Source organism: Pleurodeles waltl, chromosome 2_1 (assembly GCF_031143425.1).
Source record: "Pleurodeles waltl isolate 20211129_DDA chromosome 2_1, aPleWal1.hap1.20221129, whole genome shotgun sequence".
Lineage (NCBI taxonomy): Eukaryota > Metazoa > Chordata > Amphibia > Caudata > Salamandridae > Pleurodeles > Pleurodeles waltl.
The window spans coordinates 48,605,101-48,627,711 of NC_090438.1; the positions used below are offsets into that span (position 1 = coordinate 48,605,101).

A 22,611-nucleotide genomic window follows, 5' to 3' on the forward strand; every position below is an offset into this window, starting at 1 on the left:
AGTGACTTTAAATATTAAAGGGGCCCGAGATGGCTTTCGGATTACGCAGCCTCAGTATTCAATGCTCCCACATTTACATGCAGCAGCTGCGTGTTTAAGAGAAGAGCTCTGGGCACCGGCACATTTTATTTACAAATTAAGCACTGCCTCAAACACTTAGGGCATGTGACTTCCCTGAACTCCTGCAATAGAAAAGCTATGCAGCATCCACAAGTTATCTCAAACTGAGCCTCCTACCCCTCCATCCTGGCTGAGAGTTGGTCCAGTCCCAGGAGTTCCCACAGTACCTGGAGCCATGCATGGTATTCTGGGAACATCCTTTCCTCTAAGGGCTGTGACCGCCTATCTGGATGGGCATAGCGCTAATGTGAGTGCCCTCCCTCTTAATGATGGTAGTGAGTAAGTTAGTCTGTGAGGTAAACCTAGTAGAATGCATTCTTGGAATTGTGGGATGTCAGTAGAGAAGATAGTATTTATACTGGCTATCATACTGGCAAAGCTTGGGGCACCCAGTGGCGTAAAAAAAGGCCCCTGCAGCACTTTTGCGGTGCAGGGGGCCCCTGAGCTCCAGGAACCCCCCCTCAGCACATTACCCTGGCCTGAGAGGTCCTGAGTGAGTTCAGAGGGGGGGCTGCCCATGTACTTTGCAGGAGGCCCCCCTCAAGTTTCATTGCTACTGGGGGCAGCGCCATAGAAGGCGCATCACTGTTTCCGTACTTCCGCAATCCCGCCAGTGTTCGGGAGTTTCCATGGGTCTCCGGTTACGTACGTGGGATGGGATGTAGTACCAATAGAGAGCAGTTTTCATCAGGGTCTCGGTGCCTGTACTGCTTGAAGCAGAGGTGTGCGTCCTATAAAAACATTCCTCCATTCTTCATTAGTGAGTCTGTGTTCCAGTCCGACCTCCCACCTGTTCTGTTCTGAAGGTTACCGATGGGGATGGTATACTGAAGCTATCTGTAAGTATCTGATAGTATGTGTTTGCCATCATGCTTGGAGGTGACCCATCTCTCAAATCGTGTCAGCAGTCTTGGGATCTGATGGCTGGCTGGCTCACCACAATATTTAATTTTGTTGAACAAAAATGAAATATGAATTAAAAAATGTAATTGAATATAACTTTTACACACACACACACACACACTCACACATATAGTACACAAAAGAAATTCACTGCACTCCAAGAACTCCAACCAATTTTGTTTATTAAATGTCTTCAGCAACCACCAACGCGTTTCGACTCTGAAGAGTCTTCCTCACGGCTAGTGAGTCCCACAACAATTTCCATTAAAATAGTGGCGATCCGTCTTGCATTTAATGAGGCATTCCGGATCTTGTAGTACATACTACTAAATAACTATGCACACAAATGAAAAGATAAAAAATATAACCAGTCAACCATTTCCACATGATGCAAGCTGATTAAACTCATATTACTCAATGTCTGAATGCTTCAATAAAAGTGACACACAGGACCCTGTGGAGTGCGGGGAAATTTTCTGGTTTTACAAATACATATATATATATGTCCTAGAGGCGGTCACCACTCGGTAGTTATAGTTAGGACCAGTTTCCATAGAAACAGCATTTTTTGACTTGCCTATATCTTTGGCACCGTTTGATGAATCTTCACGAAATTTTCCAAACAAAAGTGCCCCAGTGATTCTTGTTGCAACCTTCAAGATGATCCATTAAACGGGGGCCGAGAAAAAAAGGGAGGGGTCAAAAAAGTTGTGTTTCCCACGTTAATTCCCATAGGACCTTTAGACACGACTACTGCCCGAACCACTAAACGGAATTACGCCAAATTTGGCAAAATCTAACTTCAGTACGCAGATTACACTTTTGCTTATTTCGCAAAATTAGAGAAAATCAACATTTGTATACGTGAGCCCGCAAATAAATTGTGAATATTCACAAATACACGCCCAAATAGAAGCCCTGTAATTGGCTGGCCACAACCTGAACAGAAAGTTGCGGCCGCCATTTTATGTTACAGGAGAGGGCCCCTGGGGCTGAAAAACAAAATGAAAAGCAGTATAAGGGGTCAGGGTGGGGGTACCCTGACCCCAGGAGTGTGACATAGGGGTGTCTGAGGATCAAATTATGAGATTAAAATGATTTTTCTTCAGCCTGCCTGATATTCGATATTAATCAAGATTAATCAAGATTAATCACGAATAAGCAAAAAAAAAATGAACAATTCACAGGCTCATTCATACACTAATTCATTCACTCATTCATGCACTCAGAGACTCATGAGCCGACTCACACACCCACTCAGAAACTCATGCACCCACTAAGACCCAATCAGATACTCCCACACCCACTTTCAGACCCATTCAGACACTCAGGCACCCACTCACAAACCCACTCAGACACTGACACACCCACTCTCAGACCCACTCAGACACTGATGCACGCACTCACAGACCCAATCAGTCCCTCAAGCACCCACTCACTGACCCACTTAGACACTCATGTGAGTAGGTGTGAGTTATAGTTACCTCAGGGTGCAAGTTATAGTTACTTGAAAGAACTATAACTGCTGAATTTCTATGGTTTTCTACGAGTAAATTCAGAACCTAACTTTAACGTCCCTGTAACCTTTGTTTTTTTCATTGAAAAAAATAAATACAGCTATATAACCCAGTTGTGGTCACCACTACTAGGTAGTTATAGGCATGACCTTTTTTACTATAGACGGAGCGTTTTTTTGTTTTTCCAATAACTTTAGTACCGTTTGATGAATCATCACAAAATTTTCAAAACTTATACTTTGGTCAGTTCAGCTGCTGTCTAAAAAGTTTTGGGGTGATCTGTCAAGCATCGGAAAAGGGGAGGGTCCCAAAACATTTTTTCCCCATTCTATGTCAATGGGAATTTTCAAAATTATTAACACAACTATAGTTCAAACCGCTGAACGGAATTACACCAAATTTGGCAGAAAGCTAGATCTTGGTCCCAAAAGCACGCTCTTTAGGTTGAGCGCGCAAGCGCTTTGACATGTTGCCGGTATTGTGGGATTTTAACCACACCCATGTCACTCCCATCACTTTCACTCGTTCGTGGGCTTGTCTTTCAAAAATCACTTTATTACATTGGCAAATGCTTTAGGTTTGTCCCACGTAAAGGCTGTTTCTGTCACGCCTTGAGGACTGCCCCTGTTACATGGATTATTGCACAATTGCCGATATACTTCAGCGTGGGCGAACTATTTCTGTTGTCTCTCCCCCTCGTGCCGCATGGCGGCCATGGTACTCACAGCGCGAACAGGCACAACAGCGTGAACTCGATCAGCGGTATTGAAGCGCAGGTCACATTGTTCACAGTTACCTAATCAGAGTCATTTCTTGTGGCCCTCCCTCCCCTTAAAACACTTGAAATTGGTAAATGAGTTACGTAAAACAGAAACCCTCAAAGTGAAAGAGGCCCTCCTGGCACAGTGGGAGAGCCGATACTACAATATTCACGGCACTCGGAAAACTCGCCCCATGATGCTTTGCAGGGCATTACTTTTACAAAACATTTTTGCCCATATCACACCCTTTGCTGGTCCTAGGCGCATGTAGTAGTTACCTTAGGGCACAAATTATAGTTACTTGAGATAACTATAACTATAACAGGTGAATTTCTATGATTTTGTATGTTTAGAATGTGAGAATAACTATAACTCCCTTGTAACCTTTGTTTTTTTAAGTGAATTTCCATGTTTTTTTTTTTTATTCTATTTCTTAATTAGAATGTCTTGTAACCTTCCTTTTTTAAGTGAATTTTTTCATTGAATATGTATATATGTAGGTAGTTATATTTAGGACCAACTTTTTTCATCATCCAATTTATCCAAAAATGTATTGGATACAAGGTGCATGGAGCCCCCGTGGTACCCTGCCCCCTTCACTGCAGAGAACCACTTACAAAGAACTCACACCATTCAAACTGTTTGCTTCAACAGTGCAAATTCATGTTTTGAAAAATGCAAATGAACACTCTGAAATGCAGTCAGATGGTGCATCACAGGAGTATGGGGTACTCTCAGGTCTGCTCCCCTGGAGGGGGTGGCGCCCCAGAGAGGGCCTGTCCTGGAGAGTTTCTGCACATCCACAGGCTGACCACTCTGTTGAGATTTACTCAGTTCCCCCCTTCCCATCGTGTTAATGACTGTTGACTTACTCCTCTAAGGGGCAGGAGTAAATGTCCTTCATGGTGAGCACAGCAACAAAAAAAAGAATAAATTGGTGGGAGTGTAGAAGGGCTTTAGCTATGTCGAAATTCTGATAGGAAAAAATGCAGGTCCCCCGGCAAAGGTCTTACACCCCCTCAATTGTGCTCGTTGTGGAATTACGCGCGCGAGTACTTGAGGAAACTTTGAGGATCACAGAGGTTGGTACATCTGCCTCCGAGCCTCGGTGTGATCCTCCGGGTGTAGCTTCAGGGGGCTGTGAATTCTAGCGGGGGAGTAAACGAGGCAGGTGGTCTGTGGAGTGCAGAATTGTCCAACTGAACTCGGTTGTATAAATTCTCGACGCGCTCCCGGCTCATCGTGTGACACACACCCCGCAGCGCGTGAGCTTCTGCATGAAACATGCGTACACGTTAGCAGACGGCAGGGTCGCATCCCGGCAGGGCTGGTCAGACCTTCAGTTTCTGGAGGCCGATGCAATGAAGACGTTGAGTTGGGTAATAACGGGTTCTTTAGTTACCGGGAAGCGGTGGCGTGTGAAAGGGTGTTGGAGTTTACACGCTATACAACACCGTGCTGCTTCCGGGCCCTTAACTGCCCCGTCTATGATCAGTCATTAAAGCCCGGGCAGTAGTGATTGTTAACATCACTCCGGGTCTGAGTGGCCTTTGTGGTGCTGGATCTGGTGAGATGCCATGAGACTGCCAGCCCTGGCGCCCTCGGGACACTCCCTCTTTACTGTCCATCCCCCTTACTCCCGCCCCCTACTCTCAGTGCCCGCCCCATGATTAGTCATTAAGGCCCGGGCATGGTGGTGAATCTGGTGAGGTGCCATGAGACTGCCAGCCCAGGCTCCCTTGGACACTCCTCCTCTCTCGCCCACGCCCTCCTACTCCCGCCCTCACCCCCTTCCACACGCGGTGACATCACTGAGTGGGAGTTAGAGAAAGTTTGGAGCTGTCCAAGGCCGGCGGCAGAGACAGGAGCAGAGCCGAGACACCATCCAGCGAGACGAGGGGTGGAGACAGAAGCAGGAAGAGAGACTGAAGGTAAGAGGGACAGAAGAGACTGCTAGGAGACCAGAGGTGACAGAAGAGACTGCATCTGAGGGGTGGGAGCGCAGACTGCAAGTGAGAGGTGGGAGCGGAGACTGCATGTGAGGGGTGGGGCAGAGTCTGCATGTGAGGGGTGGGAGCGGGGACTGCATGTGAGGGGTGGGAGCGGGGACTGCATGTGAGAGCTGGGACAGAGACTGCATGTGAGGGGGAGCAAACACTGCATGTGAGAGGTGGGAACAGGCTGCATGTGAGAGGTAGCAGCAGAAATTGCATGTGTGTGTTGGGAGCAGAGACTGCAGGGTGTGAGGGGTGCACCAGAGACCGCATGTGAAGAGTGACAGCAGAGACTGCATGTGAGAGGTGGGAGCAGAGACTGCAGGGTGTGAGGGGTGCACCAGAGACCGCGCGTGAAGGGTAGCAGCAGAGACTGCATGAGAGGGGTGGAAGCAGAGACTTCAGGGTGTGAGGGGTGGGGTAAGAGACTGCATCTGAGGGGTGACGGCAGAGATTGAATGTGAGGGGTTGGGAGCAGAGACCGTTTGTGAGAACTGGAAGCTGATTGCATGTGACAGGTGGGAACAGAGACTGAACGTGAGGGGTACCAGCAGAGACTACATGTGACAGATGGGAACAGAGGCTGCATGTGAGGGGTACCAGCAGAGACTACATGTGACAGATGGGAACAGAGGCTGCATGTGAGGGGTACCAGAAGAGACTACATGTGACAGATGGGAACAGAGGCTGCATGTGACAGATGGGAACTGAGGCTGCATGTGAGGGGTACCAGAAGCGACTACATGTGACAGATGGTAACAGAGGCTGCATGTGAGGGGTACCAGCAGAGACTGTATGTGGGGGGGAGCAGAGACTGCACGTGCCAGGTGGGAACAAAGCCGGTGAGGAGCTGCAGTAGAGATTGTGAGAGATCGCATCAGATACAGCAGCACGTGTGTGTTGCCAGAAGAGACAGCACGTGAGCAGCTGTAGAAGAAGACATCACGCGAGGGTTGCCAGAAGAGACATAACGCGAGGGTTGCCAGAAAAGACAGCACGTGAGGGGTGGCAGAAAAGACAGCACGTGAGGGATGGGGACAGAGTCTACATGTGAGAGGTGGGAGCAGGGACTGCATGTGAGGGACAGCAGTAGAGACTACATGTGAGGGGTGGGAGCAGAGACTGCATCTGATGGGTGGGAGTGCAGACGGCAAGTGAGGAGTGGGGGCATAGACTGCATGTGAGAGGTGGGAGCGCAGACTGCAAGTGAGAGTTGGGAGCGGAGACTGCATGTGAGGGGTTGGGCAGAGACTGCATGTGAGGGGGAGCAAATACTGCATGTGAGAGGTGGGAACAGGCTGCATGTGAGAGGTAGCAGCAGAAATTGCATGTGTGTGTTGGGAGCAGAGACTGCATGGTGTGACGGGTGTACCAGAGACTGCATGTGAGGGGTGGGAGCAGAGACGGCATGGTGTGAGGGGTGCACCAGAGACGACATGTGAAGGGTGGCAGCAGAGACTGCATGTGAGGGGTGGGAGCAGAGACTGCAGGGTGTGAGGGGTGGGGGCAGAGACTGCTTGTGAGGGGTAGCAGCAGAGACTGCATGTGAGGGATGGGAGCAGAGACTGCAGGATGTGAGGGATGGGGCAGAGACTGCATGTGAGGGGTGACGGCAGAGACTGCATGTAAGGGGTGGGAGCAGAGACGGCATGGTGTGAGGGGTGCACCAGAGACGACATGTGAAGGGTGGCAGCAGAGACTGCATGTGAGGGGTGGGAGCAGAGACTGCAGGGTGTGAGGGGTGGGGGCAGAGACTGCTTGTGAGGGGTAGCAGCAGAGACTGCATGTGAGGGATGGGAGCAGAGACTGCAGGGTGTGAGGGATGGGGCAGAGACTGCATGTGAGGGGTGACGGCAGAGACTGCATGTGAGGGGTGGGAGCAGAGACTGCATGGTGTGAGGGGTGCACCAGAGACGGCATGTGAAGGGTGGCAGCAGAGATTGCATGTGAGGGGTGGGAGCAGAGACTGCAGGGTGTGAGGGGTGGGGACAGAGACTGCATGTGAGGGGTAGCAGCAGAGACTGCATGTGAGGGGTGACGGCAGAGACTGCATGTGAGGGGTGGGAGCAGAGACTGCAGGGTGTGAGGGTTGCACCAGAGACTGCATGTGAGGGGTGGCAGCAGAGATTGAATGTGAGGGGTGGGAGCAGAGACCGTTTGTGAGAGATGGAAGCTGATTGCATGTGACAGGTGGGAACAGAGACTGCACGTGAGGGGTACCAGAAGAGACTACATGTGACAAATGGGAGCAGTGCCTGCATGTGAGGGGTACCAGCAGAGACTGTATGTGGGGGGGAGCAGAGACTGCATGTGCCAGGTGGGAACAAAGCCGGTGAGGAGCTGCAGTAGAGATTGTGAGAGATCGCATCAGATACAGCAGCACATGTGTGTTGCCAGAAGAGACAGCACGTGAGCGGCTGTAGAAGAAGACATCACGCGAGGGTTGCCAGAAGAGACATAACGCGAGGGTTGCCAGAAAAGACAGCACGTGAGGGGTGGCAGAAAAGACAGCACGTGAGGGATGGGGACAGAGTCTACATGTGAGAGGTGGGAGCAGGGACTGCATGTGAGGGACAGCAGTAGAGACTACATGTGAGGGGTGGGAGCAGAGACTGCATCTGATGGGTGGGAGTGCAGACGGCAAATGAGGAGTGGGGGCATAGACTGCATGTGAGAGGTGGGAGCGCAGACTGCAAGTGAGAGTTGGGAGCGGAGACTGCATGTGAGGGGTGGGGCAGAGACTGCATGTGAGGGGGAGCAAATACTGCATGTGAGAGGTGGGAACAGGCTGCATGTGAGAGGTAGCAGCAGAAATTGCATGTGTGTGTTGGGAGCAGAGACTGCATGGTGTGACGGGTGTACCAGAGACTGCATGTGAGGGGTGGCAGCACATGTAAGGGGTGGGAGCAGAGACGGCATGGTGTGAGGGGTGCACCAGAGACGACATGTGAAGGGTGGCAGCAGAGACTGCATGTGAGGGGTGGGAGCAGAGACTGCAGGGTGTGAGGGGTGGGGGCAGAGACTGCTTGTGAGGGGTAGCAGCAGAGACTGCATGTGAGGGATGGGAGCAGAGACTGCAGGATGTGAGGGATGGGGCAGAGACTGCATGTGAGGGGTGACGGCAGAGACTGCATGTGAGGGGTGGGAGCAGAGACTGCATGGTGTGAGGGGTGCACCAGAGACGGCATGTGAAGGGTGGCAGCAGAGATTGCATGTGAGGGGTGGGAGCAGAGACTGCAGGGTGTGAGGGGTGGGGACAGAGACTGCATGTGAGGGGTAGCAGCAGAGACTGCATGTGAGGGGTGACGGCAGAGACTGCATGTGAGGGGTGGGAGCAGAGACTGCAGGGTGTGAGGGTTGCACCAGAGACTGCATGTGAGGGGTGGCAGCAGAGATTGAATGTGAGGGGTGGGACCAGAGACCGTTTGTGAGGGATGGAAGCTGATTGCATGTGACACATGGGAACAGTGCCTGCATGTGATGGGTACCAGCAGAGACTGTATGTGGAGGGGGGCAGAGACTGCATGTGCTAGGTGGGAACAAAGCCGGTGAGGAGCAGCAGTAGAGATTGTGAGAGATCGCATCAGATACAGCAGCACGTGAGAGTTGCCAGAAGAGACAGCACACGAGCGGTTGTAGAAGAGACATCACGCAAGGGTTGCCAGAAGAGACAGGACGTGAGGGGTGGCAGAAAAGACAGCATGTGAGGAATGGGGTCAGAGCCTGCATGTGAGGTAGGAGCAGAGACTGCATGTGAGGGACAGCAGTAGAGACTGCATGTGAGGGGTGGGAGCAGAGACTGCATGTGAGGGATGGGAGCAGAGACTGCAGAAGGGGAGGGGAGGGGTTGGAGCATAGACTGCAGGAGGTTAGGGGTGGGAGCAGAGGTTGGAGGAGGGGAGGGAGCAGAGACTGCAGGAGGGGAGGGGTGCGAGCAGAGACTGCAAGTGATTGGTGGGAGCAGAGACTGCAGGAGGTGGAAGCAGAGACTGCAGGAGGTGAGGGAGCAGAGACTGTCGGAGGGGAGGGAGCAGAGACTGCATGTGATTGGTGGGAGCAGAGACTGCAGGTGGTAAGAGCAGAGACTGCATGTGAGGGGCGGGAGCAGAGACTGCAGGAGGGGAGGGGTGGGAGCAGAGGCTGCAGGAGCGGAGGGAGCATAGACTACAGGAGGTTAGGGGTGGGAGCAGAGACTGCAGGAGGTGAGGGGTGGGAGCAGAGACTGCAGAAGGTGAGGGGTGGGAGCAGAGATTGAATGTGAGGGACAGCAGGAGAGACCGCATGCGAGGAGTGGGAGCAGAGTCTGCAGGAGGGTAGGGGTGGAAGCAGAGACTGCATGTGAGGTGTGGGAGCATAGACTGTAGGAGGTGAGGGGAGGGAGCAGAGACTGCAGGAGGGGAGGGGTGGGAGCATAGACTGTAGGAAGTGAGGGGAGGGAGCAAAGACTGTAGGAGGTGAGGGGAGGGAGCATAGACTGTAGGAGGGGAGGGGTGGGAGCATAGACTGCATGTGAGGGATGGGAGCATAGACTGCAGGAGGGGAGGGGTGAGGGCATAGACTGCAGGAGGTGAGGGGTGGGAATCAGAGACTACAGAAGGTGAGGGGTGGGAGCAGAGAGCGTTGTGAGGGGTGGGAGCATAGACTGCATGTGAGGTGTGGGAGCATAGACTGTAGGAGGTGAGGGGAGGGAGCAGAGACTGCATGCAAGGGGTGGGAGCATAGACTGCAGGAGGTGAGGGGTGAGAGCAGAGACTGCAGGAGTTGAGGGGTGGGAGCAGAGATTGAATGTGAGGGACAGCAGTAGAGACTGCATGGGAGGAGTGGGAGCAGAGACTGCAGGAGGTGAGGGAGTAGAGACTGCTGTAGGGGAGGGAGCAAATACTGCATGTGAGGTGTGGGAGCATAGACTGTAGGAGGTGAGGGGAGGGAGCAGAGACTGCAGGAGGGGAGGGAGCAGAGACTGCATGTGAGGTGTGGGAGCATAGACTGCAGGAGGGGAGGGGTGAGGGCATAGACTGCAGGAGGTGAGGGGTGGGAGCAGAGACTACAGAAGCTGAGGGGTGGGAGCAGAGAGCGTTGTGAGGGGTGGGAGCATAGACTGCATGTGAGGTGTGGGAGCATAGACTGTAGGAGGTGAGGGGAGGGAGCAGAGACTGCATGCAAGGGGTGGGAGCATAGACTGCAGGAGGTGAGGGGTGAGAGCAGAGACTGCAGGAGGTGAGGGGTGGGAGCAGAGATTGCATGTGAGGGACAGCAGTAGAGACTGCATGCGAGGAGTGGGAGCAGAGACTGCAGGAGGTGAGGGAGTAGAGACTGCTGTAGGGGAGGGAACAAATACTGCATGTGAGGTGTGGGAGCATAGACTGTAGGAGGTGAGGGGAGGGAGCAGAGACTGCAGGAGGGGAGGGAGCAGAGACTGCATGTGAGGTGTGGGAGCATAGACTGCAGGAGGGGAGGGGTGAGGGCATAGACTGCAGGAGGTGAGGGGTGGGAGCAGAGACTACAGAAGGTGAGGGGTGGGAGCAGAGAGCGTTGTGAGGGGTGGGAGCATAGACTGCATGTGAGGTGTGGGAGCATAGACTGTAGGAGGTGAGGGGAGGGAGCAGAGACTGCATGCAAGGGGTGGGAGCATAGACTGCAGGAGGTGAGGGGTGAGAGCAGAGACTGCAGGAGGTGAGGGGTGGGAGCAGAGATTGCATGTGAGGGACAGCAGTAGAGACTGCATGCGAGGAGTGGGAGCAGAGACTGCAGGAGGTGAGGGAGTAGAGACTGCTGTAGGGGAGGGAGCAAATACTGCATGTGAGGTGTGGGAGCATAGACTGTAGGAGGTGAGAGGAGGGAGCAGAGACTGCAGGAGGGAAGGGGTGGGAGCATAGACTGTAGGAAGTGAGGGGAGAGAGCAGAGACTGCAGGAGGTGAGGGGTGGGAGCATAGACTGCAGGAGGGGAGGGGTGGGAGCATAGACTGCAGGAGGGGAGGGTGAGGACATAGACTGCAGGAGGTGAGGGGTGGGAGCAGAGACTACAGAAGGTGAGGGGTGGGAGCAGAGAGCGTTATGAGGGGTGGGAGCATAGACTGCATGTGAGGTGTGGGAGCACAGACTGTAGGAGGTGAGGGGAGGGAGCAGAGACTGCATGCAAGGGGTGGGAGCATAGACTGCAGGAGGAGAGGGGTGGGAGCAGAGACTGCAGGAGGAGAGGGGTGGAAGCAGAGACTGCAGGAGACTGCAGGAAGAGAGGAGTAGAAGCAGAGACTGCAGGAGGGGAGGGGTGGAAGCAGAGACTGCAGGAGGAGAGGGGTGGAAGCAGAGACTGGAGGAGGGGAGGGGTGGGAGCAGAGACTGCAGGAGGGGATGGGTGGGAGCAGAGATTGAATGTGAGGGACAGCAGTAGAGACTGCATGCGAGGAGTGGGAGCAGAGACTGCAGGAAGTGAGGGAGCAGAGACTGCTGTAGGGGAGGGAGCAAAGACTGCATGTGATTGCTGGGAGTGGAGACTGCAGGAGGTGAGAGCAGAGACTGCATGTGAGGGGTGGGAGCAAAGACTGCATGTGATTGCTGGGAGTGGAGACTGCCGGAGGACAGGGAGCAGAGACTGCCGGAGGAGAGGGAGCAGAGACTGCATGTGATTGGTGGGAGCAGAGACCGCAGGAGGGGAGGGGTGGGAGCAGAGATCGCAGGAGGGGAGGGGTGGGTGCAGAGACCGTGGGAGGGGAGAGGTGGGAGCAGAGACCGCAGGAGGGGTGGGATGAGAGCAGAGACTGCGGGAGGGGAGGGGTGGGAGCAGAGACTGCAGGAGGGGAGGGGTGGGTGCAGAGATGGGAGCTAACGAGGGACTGAGCGCGGAGAGTCAATACATGGCGCCCTCAGTGACAGTTCGGGGCAGTGAAATGGAAGCTCAGTGAATGGGCCCTGCGTCCATAGGGAGAGAGGGGCAGGTACCGGGGGGCCTGCGGGAGGGAGGAGCGGGTGCAGTGGTACCGAGGGACCTGTGAGGTAGCTCAGTCACCTGACCTGTGCGCCTGCTGCGGGGGTACTTTGGTCCTTTCTGTGGTTAGACGTATTTCCTCAAGACAGAGGCATTTCTGCTTTTTACTCAAGGTTCCTCTGAGAATGTGGGGAGTAATATCTGTACTGGGGGAGGTTAGAGGGGGGGTATCAGTGTAGGACCAGTAGGTCACTCTCTGGGAAAATGCTTCACACACATAGAGGTTTCCGTGTGAGTTAATCCTCTCCCGTGGGTGGGAGCGGGGGCTCCCGGGAAGGTATTTACTCCTACCCTTCTCAGGAATGAATCAACTTTTCCAGGGTCAGGCACAGGTTTCTGAATAACCACCATTGTGCAAGTTTGTGAGTGTGATCGAACTTCCAGGACATTCTCTTCCTGAAAAAGGAAGACATTCAGTGATTAATTCATTTAGACTTGAATGTTGCCTTTTAGCTATTTTTGAATGTTGGACTGGCGGGGGGAGGGCATTGCATGCCCAGAAGGGATTCGAACCGGGACCTGGGTTTCACCTACATAGAGAGGGCACCAAACTCCTGCCTGAGAAGTCCTGCAAGGGATTAAATATACATAATTTGACGTGAAAGTGCCACTATTGAACCCTGCGGTAGTACACAGGTCAGAGGGGTCGATATAGCAGAGAGACTCCCCAGTTTTAACACAATGGTGTCAGCTTGGAAGATAAGGATTTAAACCAGTGGTTCCCAACCTTTTGACTTCTGTGGACCCCCGCTTTATTATTACTGGAACCCGGGGACCCCCACTGAATCATAATTGGAATCCGGGGACCTAATCTGTTAATATTATTGAATGTTCTAAGTAGTCGCGGACCCCCTGAGGAGGCTTTGTGGACCCCCAGGGGTCCCCGGATCACAGATTGGGAACCACTGATTTAAACCATTTTAGCAGCATGTCATTAAATCACAACCTTTCTTTGATGGAGTATTTTATGGTCCTGATAAAAAAGTACGATCTTTCTGACATTGTTACCCCCACTTTTTGCCTGGTGTCAGTGTGTTTAGACTGTGGTACACTGGGATCCTGCTAACCAGGACCCTGGTGTCAGTGCTCTCGCCCCTAAAATTGACTTGGTAAGTGATTCTTTCACCCACAATTTGGCATACTGGTGTCCCCTGTAAGCCACTGCTAAACAGTACTTAGGTACCCGGGGCACTGGTACACCAGGGGACTCCAATGGGCTGCAGCATGTATTGTGCCACCCGTGGGAGTCCATGCAAACTGTCTGCAGCCTGCCATTGCAGCCTGCGTGAAATGGTGCATGCACCTTTCAGTTTAGATATAAGGCTTGCCTTATATCGCGGTCACTTCAATCGGACACTGTAAGTCACCCCTCTGGTAGGCCCTTGAGCCCAAGGGCAGGGTGCCGTGGGACCCCTACAAACGCCAGACTCAATTCTCTGGGCTTTTCTAAGTGTGGCAAAGCAATTTTAAGGTCTGTAGTGGACTCTGGTCAACACAAGATGTCCAGTTACAATCTGGGTTCCCCAAACCTAGTCATGTTTGGTATTAAGCTGGAATCATGCAGCTACATCAATTTCAGTGTTAGTTCCATGGCCTGATGTACTCGGGGTTTCTTAGAGGATCCCCCAGATTTGCCTGTATAGCCTTGTAGGGTCTGCCTGCCATCCCGTGCTGCTGCCGACCCTAGACATTGTTCTGCCCTCCTGCCGATGAGCCTAACTCAAGCAGGGGAAGGCAGAACAATGGATTTCTTGTAGGGAAGAGGTGTGACCACCTATCTCTTTGAAATGGGTGACTCTGGGCTGAGTGGGGTGGCCTCTGCGCACCACAAGACTGCTTTGTAGGGCACATTTGGTGCCCTCCTTGCCTAAACAGGTTTGTACCTGAACAGGAACACCCGGTTTTGGCACAAAACTACACAAAGGACAGGTAGTGGCCTCCCCCCTGCCCAGCTCCTTCCCTAGAGAGGTGCACAGAGCTCTGACAGGCGGCCATTTGATTCTGCCATCTTGGAAACAAGATGGGCGAAGGCCCCTGGGAGCTTTTGACTGGTTAGGCCAGCTAGGTGACATCCTTGACCCCCTCTTATAGGTGGGTCACTGCAGACAGTGAACAACCCCCTTTCTGGGTTACTTAAGGGCTCCCCTGACAAAGAACTCTCTGCAAGACATTTCTGCAACCTGGCCTCTGGAACCACTGCTGGTCTGCGCTGGGAACTGAAACAAGACGTGATCCAGTAGGAGGGCTCCCACTGCAACATTATTTCTCCAGATCCTGCAAGAATGCTGCAACCTCCGTGGCCGTGCATCCTCCTAGGTCACAAGGACTTTGCATCCGGAAGCACAAAGCAATGCCCCTTGGAGTGAAGGAGGCACTCCCGGCATCTGCAGGCAACTCGACGACAACGACCAGCAGGTGGATCCTGCTGTCCGATGGACTTCAAAAGGCTCTACAACACAGGTGGTGGCTCTGTGGCCCTCTCCAGGGCCAACCTGTCTTCTGTCCATCTTGGGAGATGGTGGGCCATTGCTGTAGCCACTGGGACGGAACCCCTGTGCACCGCGGCTGTTGCTGTTACCAAGGCTTGGTGAGCTCTTCAAGCTTGAAGCCCCGACCTCAAGCACTCTGCAACTCTAAGAACAGCAGCTTCCCTGCAACTCCAGCGGCGCGGGCCTCCCTCTTTGTGACTCTCTGTGACTGCTGCCAGTAGGTCTTTGTGGGGGCTCCAATGATCCCTCCTGGCTCTTCTGCTTGCTGAGGGACGGCCCTGACTCCCCTCCAAGGTTTGAGTCATTTGGACCTTGCTGGTCCCCAAAAACTTGCAAACTTCCCTGCGGCTCTTTCCTGCATTTGCCAAGCCTTGTTGGTGGTTCTGCTGGCCACTGACCTAACTGCACCACCTGGACATCTCCGAGTGGTCTGGACTCTGTCCCCTTCTTGTCAGGTTCTTCTTGTCCGGAATCCACCCTTGGGTTCCACCCACCTGGTCCACAGGTCGCAACAGCAGCTGGGCAACCGAGGCTCCCACTGACTTCAACAAAGGTTTCAGGCATCACTTCGTCCATATGCATCTGGTCTCGCTGGTGTAGGTACACCCTGGGGATCCTTGGGTGGGGGCACTACCAAACCTCCCCTTTGCCACTGGTTTCCTTGAGGTCCTCTGGCAAGGGCCCTGAATCCTAAAAATTCCAACCGCGACGGTCCTGTGTTAGCCCTTGGGGCACCCGGTTAGATAACACCTCTGCACACGGACACCTGAGGGGTTTCTATTACTTACCTTGGGGAATTTCGTACTTCCCCAGCCCCTGGGATCCTAACACACTCACCTTGGTGGGACATGTGTGTTCTTATACCATTTTGTTAGTATATGGTTTAGCTCCCCCATAGGGCCCCATGTGTTTCTGTGCTTTTCCTGCATGTTACTGACTTGCGTGTAGATATCTAGAGACATACCAAAGTTAGGAGAGAACTAGTGCTACAATAATGACTATTTTATTTTTGTAACACTTGGTGTTATTCTTTCTTGTGTGAACATCACTGACTGACTATTGTGGTATTTTAAGTGCTTTATATGCCTGAGCTGCTCTCCACAGCTTACCATAGAGAGCTTTGACTATCCAGTCACCAAGACACTAGCACTAAGGGTTGCCTGGACTCAGTATAGGGTACACCATAAACTGAGACAACCTCCTACACTCCCCTATATCCAAGGCCAAGGAACTATTTAATAGGATCAGAAGGCTTCTGTCATTGAAGTCATCACCCATCCTGGGCCCCATTGAGGTTTCTGTGCTGTGACGTGCAGGGTAATTGATTGGAAGTCACCAGTAAGCTTGTTTTCTTGCAGATAGTTCTTGAGCTGGGATGCGACTCAGTGCCCTGTGATGTTCTACTACTAATCCTGTGATGGTAATCCTGCTCTCAGTGCAGCTTGTCTCTGCACTAGGTTATTTAAAAGGAGGTATAACCTGTCGTATTCTGGGCGAACCAGGCCCACAACCATGCTCGAAGGATGAATTGGTGATTTTAAGCCAGTTTGGAATCAATGCTCACGGTTTTGGACAGATTTGGAGGTAAGGGGGGCTGAGCTGGTTAGCTCAACAGTTGTGTTTACTTAAGAATCTCCTCTGTGACTGGTTCAAAGTGAGGCCAGAAGGTGTTTGTTTTCTTGGTGATGGTTATGTCAGGGGTATCTAAGGGGAGGAGAAGAATGATTGCCTCATAAAGTTACATTTATTATCAATGAATTTAGCAAACTCATTTTATTTCTGAAGTTCACACTTGCCTGCTTGGGCGCCAGATTCGTCCAGCGTTTGAAGAGTTGTGTTGGGCAGTGTTGGCCCCATTCAACTGTCCACTCAAATACTTAGCTGTGGCCAGCGTTGCATTTTTCTTGTAGGCCCCTCGTTTGGATTTCAGGGTGTATCTGTTGAGGGCAGGTGTTTTTTAGTCATTTTCTTTCAACCCCTTGAGATGTCCCACTTCCGTTGTTAAGATGATCAGTGTACCAGACTGTAGACTTCTAGCACTCTTGTTTTCAATAGTTAGAGGGCCCCCTTATCTCAAGAGAAGGATGACATCTCATTGTGATGGAGAAGGGGTGACGTTGTGTGGTCTGCACGAGGAATGCTCAGTTTAGGTGTTTGCGGCACTGATTTCACGTTGCCTTCTTGTCCGCTCATGTGGCTGTCAGGGGTTGATTTTCGTAGGTCTCAGATCCAGGTCCACTTTCTTGAGGGTTGAGAAGTAGACAAAGTGCATATGATGAGGAAGTGATCTGATTGGTCAGCAGTCACGGGGCCACCAGGCGCGAGGGAGCCGGGTTTAGCGTGAATAGATGAAGGATATGAGTTCGGCCGAAGCGCTTTAGACATGTTGGCAAAGGACGTGGCTCTTGCGACGGACTGAAGATTGGGGGTACCTGTGTCATTGAAAGAGCCCCAACTGAGATTAAAACCTCCTAGAAAGAATGTATCATTTTTGTCAGGAGTTGACCTGTCATGTTTTCGAGATATTTGTTCACAAAATGCACTTTCCACCACTGTGTATTCTTAGGCCTTTCTGAGTTTGGACACCTGCTTCTATGCACTATGAACTGTGCAAGGGAGGGGGTTATTTTGTAGCCCCTCTGAGAAGATGTATTATTGACCTACCCCGTAACTTGTCTTTCCTACTTTCTCAAGTCTTATGATGTCATAGGACTTTCATTTCAGGGGTGACCATGCCCCCGTGTGGCTTGGAGGACGCAGACCCCATGTCACAAGTGTCACCTCACTTTCCAACATAGAATTAGCTATGTATGTATGTGTTGAATGCAATATCCTATCTCCTGCTGAGGAGGGCACAACATATATTGCTTTTGGCCGCCTTCTTCACGCAGGCCCCTCGTGAGGTTTGAATGTGAGTTAGATTACAATATTTCATTTTTTGTAGGTTTGATGCACGTTTTGATCGGGAGTGTAGTAGTTCCGGGTCTCGTTACATCCAGGTGAGGTTTCCTGGCAGAGCTCCCGTATCCTGAGAGTATCCGTAGAATTGAGTTTCCACATTAGAGGGATTTCCATCTGCCACAGAGTATGGAAGCTCTGATGCCTGCGGCTCACGGGGCAGCAAGTGCTGGTACATCCGGGTAAAGCTGGAGACCAAGGAAGGCCTGTAGCTGCTGCATAAGATGGGCACATGAGGAGAGGGTCAGAGCTTCTAAGCGCCTGCGGCTCACAGGGGACAGCAGGTACTGGTACATCTGGGGTAAGGCTGGAGACCAGGGAAGGCCTGTAGCTGCTGCATAAGATGGGCACCTGGGCAGAAGGAGAGGGTCAGAGCTTCTAAGCGCTGAGGCTCACAGGGCGGCAGCAAGAGCTGGCACATCCGGTAAAGCTGGAGACAAAGGAAGGCCTGTAGCTGCTGCATAAGATGGTCACATGAGGAGAGGGTCAGAGCTTCTAAGCGCCTGTGGCTCACAGAGGGCAGCAGGTACTGGTACATCTGGGGTAAGGCTGGAGACCAAGGAAGGCCTGTAGCTGCTGCATATGATGGTGACATGGGTATGAGCAGAGGTTCCCTGCTTCTAAGCGCCTGCAGCTCACAGGGCGGCAGTAAGAGCTGGTACATCTGGAGTAAGGCTGGAGGCCAGGGAAGGTCTCTAGCTACTGCATATTATGGTGACATGGATATGAGCAGAGGTTCCCTGCTTCTAAGCACCTGCGGATCACAGGGGGCAGCAAGAGCTAGTATTTCTGGGGTAAGGCTGGAGACAAGGGAAGGTCTCTAGCTGCTGCATATGATGGTGACATGGATATGAGCAGAGGCTCCCTGCTTCTAAGCGCCTGCGGATCACAGGGTGCAGCAAGAAATAGTATATCTGGGGGAAGGCTGGAGACCAGGGAAGGTCTCTAGCTGCCCTATCAGATGGTGACATGGGCAGGAGGAGAGGTTCCCTGCTTCTAGGCGCCTGCAGCTCACAGGGGGTAGCAAGAGCTGGTATATGTGGGGTAAGGCTGGAGACCAGGGAAGGCCTGGAGCTGCCCTATCAGATGGTGACTTGGGCAGAGACATTTAGTGCAGCCTGTTTGCCAGGTGCCCCCTCCGTTGTTAACCACGCTGAACTCAAAGTGCAAAGACCGCCTCGGTGGGTTTAAAATTATAAGTTCGTGTTTCCCTGACTGACTTCAACCAGCAAATAAGAAACTTATCGATCTATCAGCAACGGTTGGGGTACGATCCACTGCTCCCTACCCCTTCACTCTCCCCCCAGCCCTGCCCATGTAACTAGCGCTCAGCCCTGTTCTAAGCGCTACATAAGAGATTTGTGGTGAAAGGAGGGAAGGGGCGGTTGTTATCTCATCCAAAGTAAACAGAGGGCCTTCTTTACACTTTATCTTCTTTTGGGGGGGTCGACACCCGCTGATTAATCCCCTCCTGCCCCCACCTCATACCCCCCCGGAATACACAGCATCGGCCCCGTCACAAAAGTGAGTGATTTCAGCCCCGTCGAGGTGCACAGTGGCCCTGCTTGCATCTCATGGCGGGGGGGGCTCTCTCTGCGCCCCCACTTCTTCCCGAGTGACTCATTAGTGCCTGGAATGTGACAGTCCCTCTGTGTGTCTCTGATGGCGGAGGAGTAATCTCCGACCCCCCCACCCCACCTCTAGTGTACTTTAACACAAGGGCCTTTGTGCACTGTCCAGATGTGGCCTCTGACCTCTAACCCCGGCCAGTCACAGTGTGGTGATCCTGAATGCACTGCAGGGGTGAATGGGATTCCTCATTGGGGCATCCGAGGCCCCCACAGAACAATGCACCCTGTGTTTTCAGCCTTCCAGGGAAGTCCAGCAGTTCACTAGGAATAAACTTGTGAAATAATTAAATAAGCCATTCACGGTTCCTGTTGTGTAATACTGTCAGTGCTCGTCTGTAAAGAGCAAACTACAAGCCGAATGTGCCTAGACTCTTAGAGAATAGCCAGGCTGTTTCGTAACTCAACGGCAGGGCCACTGGAATTACGCAGTAGAAGGGGGTCAAATTACGTGGCAGGTTTGAGTAAATTATGCTGCAAGAAAGGCAAATTGTGCGGCATAATGCGGCACGTTTTGTAATAGTATTACTTAATTATTTCATAATGTTTTAATTTGGTAACACGGTGTGGACGTTGTTTGCACCGCATAACTACCATTCTAATACCCAAATATAGCATTAAGCAGCAGCAAGGGGACCAATCCAGCTTTCTGAAGGGCCTTTCACTGAGCAGTAATTCTCACTACTCGGGCCTTTCACTGCATTTTTAGTTTCATTTCAACCGTTTGAGGTAGATTTTTTTTTTTGTTAAACTTCTGCAGATTATGCGGCAGATGGTGGATTATGTGATTTATGTAATAAATATATAATTATGCGGAAATCGCTGCGGCCACACAATCGCATAATCCCAGTGGTCCTGCTGCCAAATGGCAACCACATGACAGTGGAAGGATGCAGGACTGAAACCCTTGACCTGCATATTGTACTAAGCGCCTAGACGACTGTCATGCTAAGGTAAAGACCAGCGCCAGCGGGAGAGGATCTAGGACCTTGCACGTAGGAGTCACCATACTCTCAGTATGGACAGGTATTTTTTTAACACTTGAAACGTTCACGGGTCACGATACACTGTTTCCAAAGTGTCTAGGCGCTTTACAAACGGTGCAGCGAAGCTACGCTCGCATAAAAGACTTAGCACTCGTTTTATCGACCTCTGAAGGATGAAAGGTAGAGTTGCCTTCAGTGGGATTTGGAGCTGAAATAGCACAGATGTTTGCAGCAGCAGTGTTATCTCTAGAAGTGATTTCTAAGGAGCTGGGGACGGGGGAATGAGATGCAACGGGCCACAAATATAATTGGTGGGGCCACCTACAATGGGCAAGAGTGAAGAGTGTTTGTGCACGTGTGCACGTGTTTGCACACATATATACTCACGCACATTCAAAGTTACAGTGATCACAATCACAGAACACTCAGTCACAGGCTCACGCACTCCCTCCATCACTGATTCGCAGTGAAAGGGGCTTGGACACCAGGGGAAAGCACAGATTTCAGTTGTTTTTGATCATCACTGACACTAACATACCGAGTACTTGCAGAAGTTGACAACCTTTCAAAGCAACATTTCTAATTGCAATTGCATCCATATAGTGCTTACTACCCCCGATGAGGCATCGAAGCACTTTTTGGAAAGGTGCACCCTACTCCAGAACCCAAAAGGCATTAGTGGTGGATTAGTATATGGAAATATGAGTTCATCTGGGCAGTGAATATGCGAGGCTGTTGCTTGAATAGGGTGGAGGGGCAGAGGAGGGAAGTCTCTAGGAAGTGGTAATTGGGCGATCGCAGTAGTAAGGTGAGGTTTGGGTGAGTAAAAGGAGAGGAGGAGGGAAGAGTCTGTAGAAAGGGATTAGGGAGATCATAGTAGTATAAAGAGGTTTAGAATGAGTCAAAGGAGCGATGCATGAGGGAAGGGCCTAGAAAGGGTTGTTTTGGAGATCACGGTAGTCGGACGAGGTTTGGGATGAGTCAGAGAGTGAAGGTAGAGGATATTGTGGGAGAGGTACAGGGTGAGGCATAGAATCGTGCATTGGAGAGAGTCTGCTTTTTTCTTCAACAAGTAACTGCTGACATTCCAAACATAAAATCTGATCAAACCTCCTGTCATCAATGGAAAATACTCCTATAGTGACATGCTGTAATAGCCAGCATTTGCATTCCTTCGCTTGGGGTCCCTTGCATGGCAGGTATTGTTAAAAGTTTATAGCACGGTCACGTCCTAAAACTGAGGAAATAGCGCTGTAAGCATCTGGAGCACACGTGGAGAGCGAGCCAAGACCGGTGGACAAAGGCGGACAACTCCACGCTGAGAAGATACCACCAGCAAATCCAGAAGAGCAAGTGCACAGCCCTCCCAGACCGCATCAACGCAGGCAATATTCACCATCGTCAAAGAGTTCATCATGGCTGCAGCCGCCTCCAACTCCCTCTCAAGAGCTCTGCGGCAATCTCTCCGACTTCTCTGAAACAAGATCACATCCACATATGGCAACTTCAACCTGCAAATGGACTCCTTTGATCTCCCAGCAAGTCTCCTCGTCTTAGACGGAGAATGGACCTGAACCACATTCACCGTAGATGAAACCACCACTACCATGAAGTCCATCCACTCCGGAGCCCCGTGGGGCCCCTGTCCCCACCACGCCTCCAGCAAGGGACTCACCAAGATCATCAGCGCTATCACCCCACTCCTCAATGCCTCCATTGACTCAGCCATCTTCCCAGAAACTTGGAAATGCCGCAGTCACTGCCCAGCTCAAGAAACCTTCGGATGACCCAACCAAGCTCAACAACTACAGACCAATCTCCCTCCTACCATACCTACTACTGACCACCCCATCAAATACCAGCTCCTAGATGCCACACAGTCCAGCTTCAGACCCAACCACTTCACGGAAACAGCCCTCTTAGCCACAGCAAACAACATTCGCTTGATCCTGGACATAGGAGAGACCGCGACCCTCATACTTTTGAACCTCTTGGTGGCCTTCGACATTGTATCACCCTTCACCCTCATCAGTCGCATACTCCAGATCGGCACTCAAGGACCTGCTCTTCACCAGATCTGCTTCTCTCTAATAGAAAGAGCTCAGTCAGTCAGCCTAACACTGTGAACCTTGGAAGCCTGTAAACTCATCAGCGGAGCAACCCAAGGTTTATTCTTCAGCTCTACCCTCTTCAACATATATATGACTCCACTAGTCAATGTCATCCTTGCCCACAACATCAACATCCTCTCTCAAAAAAAACAAAAAAA

At 51.7% G+C, this 22,611-nt stretch overlaps 1 protein-coding gene across 2 annotated transcripts in view; it reads left to right on the plus strand.

Annotated features, from left to right (window-relative positions):
- The first annotated feature begins 5,094 nt into the window (after positions 1 to 5,094).
- Positions 5,095 to 22,611, plus strand: part of P2RY4 (pyrimidinergic receptor P2Y4) — a 102,489-nt gene continuing 84,972 nt past the window's right edge. Inside the window, exon 1 of one of the 2 annotated variants that reach the window (XM_069209875.1) lies at positions 5,095 to 5,232. The gene's annotated coding sequence lies outside the window, so the exon portion shown is untranslated. The remainder of the gene's footprint in view (positions 5,233 to 22,611) is intronic. The other variant, XM_069209865.1, reaches the window with a different exon arrangement.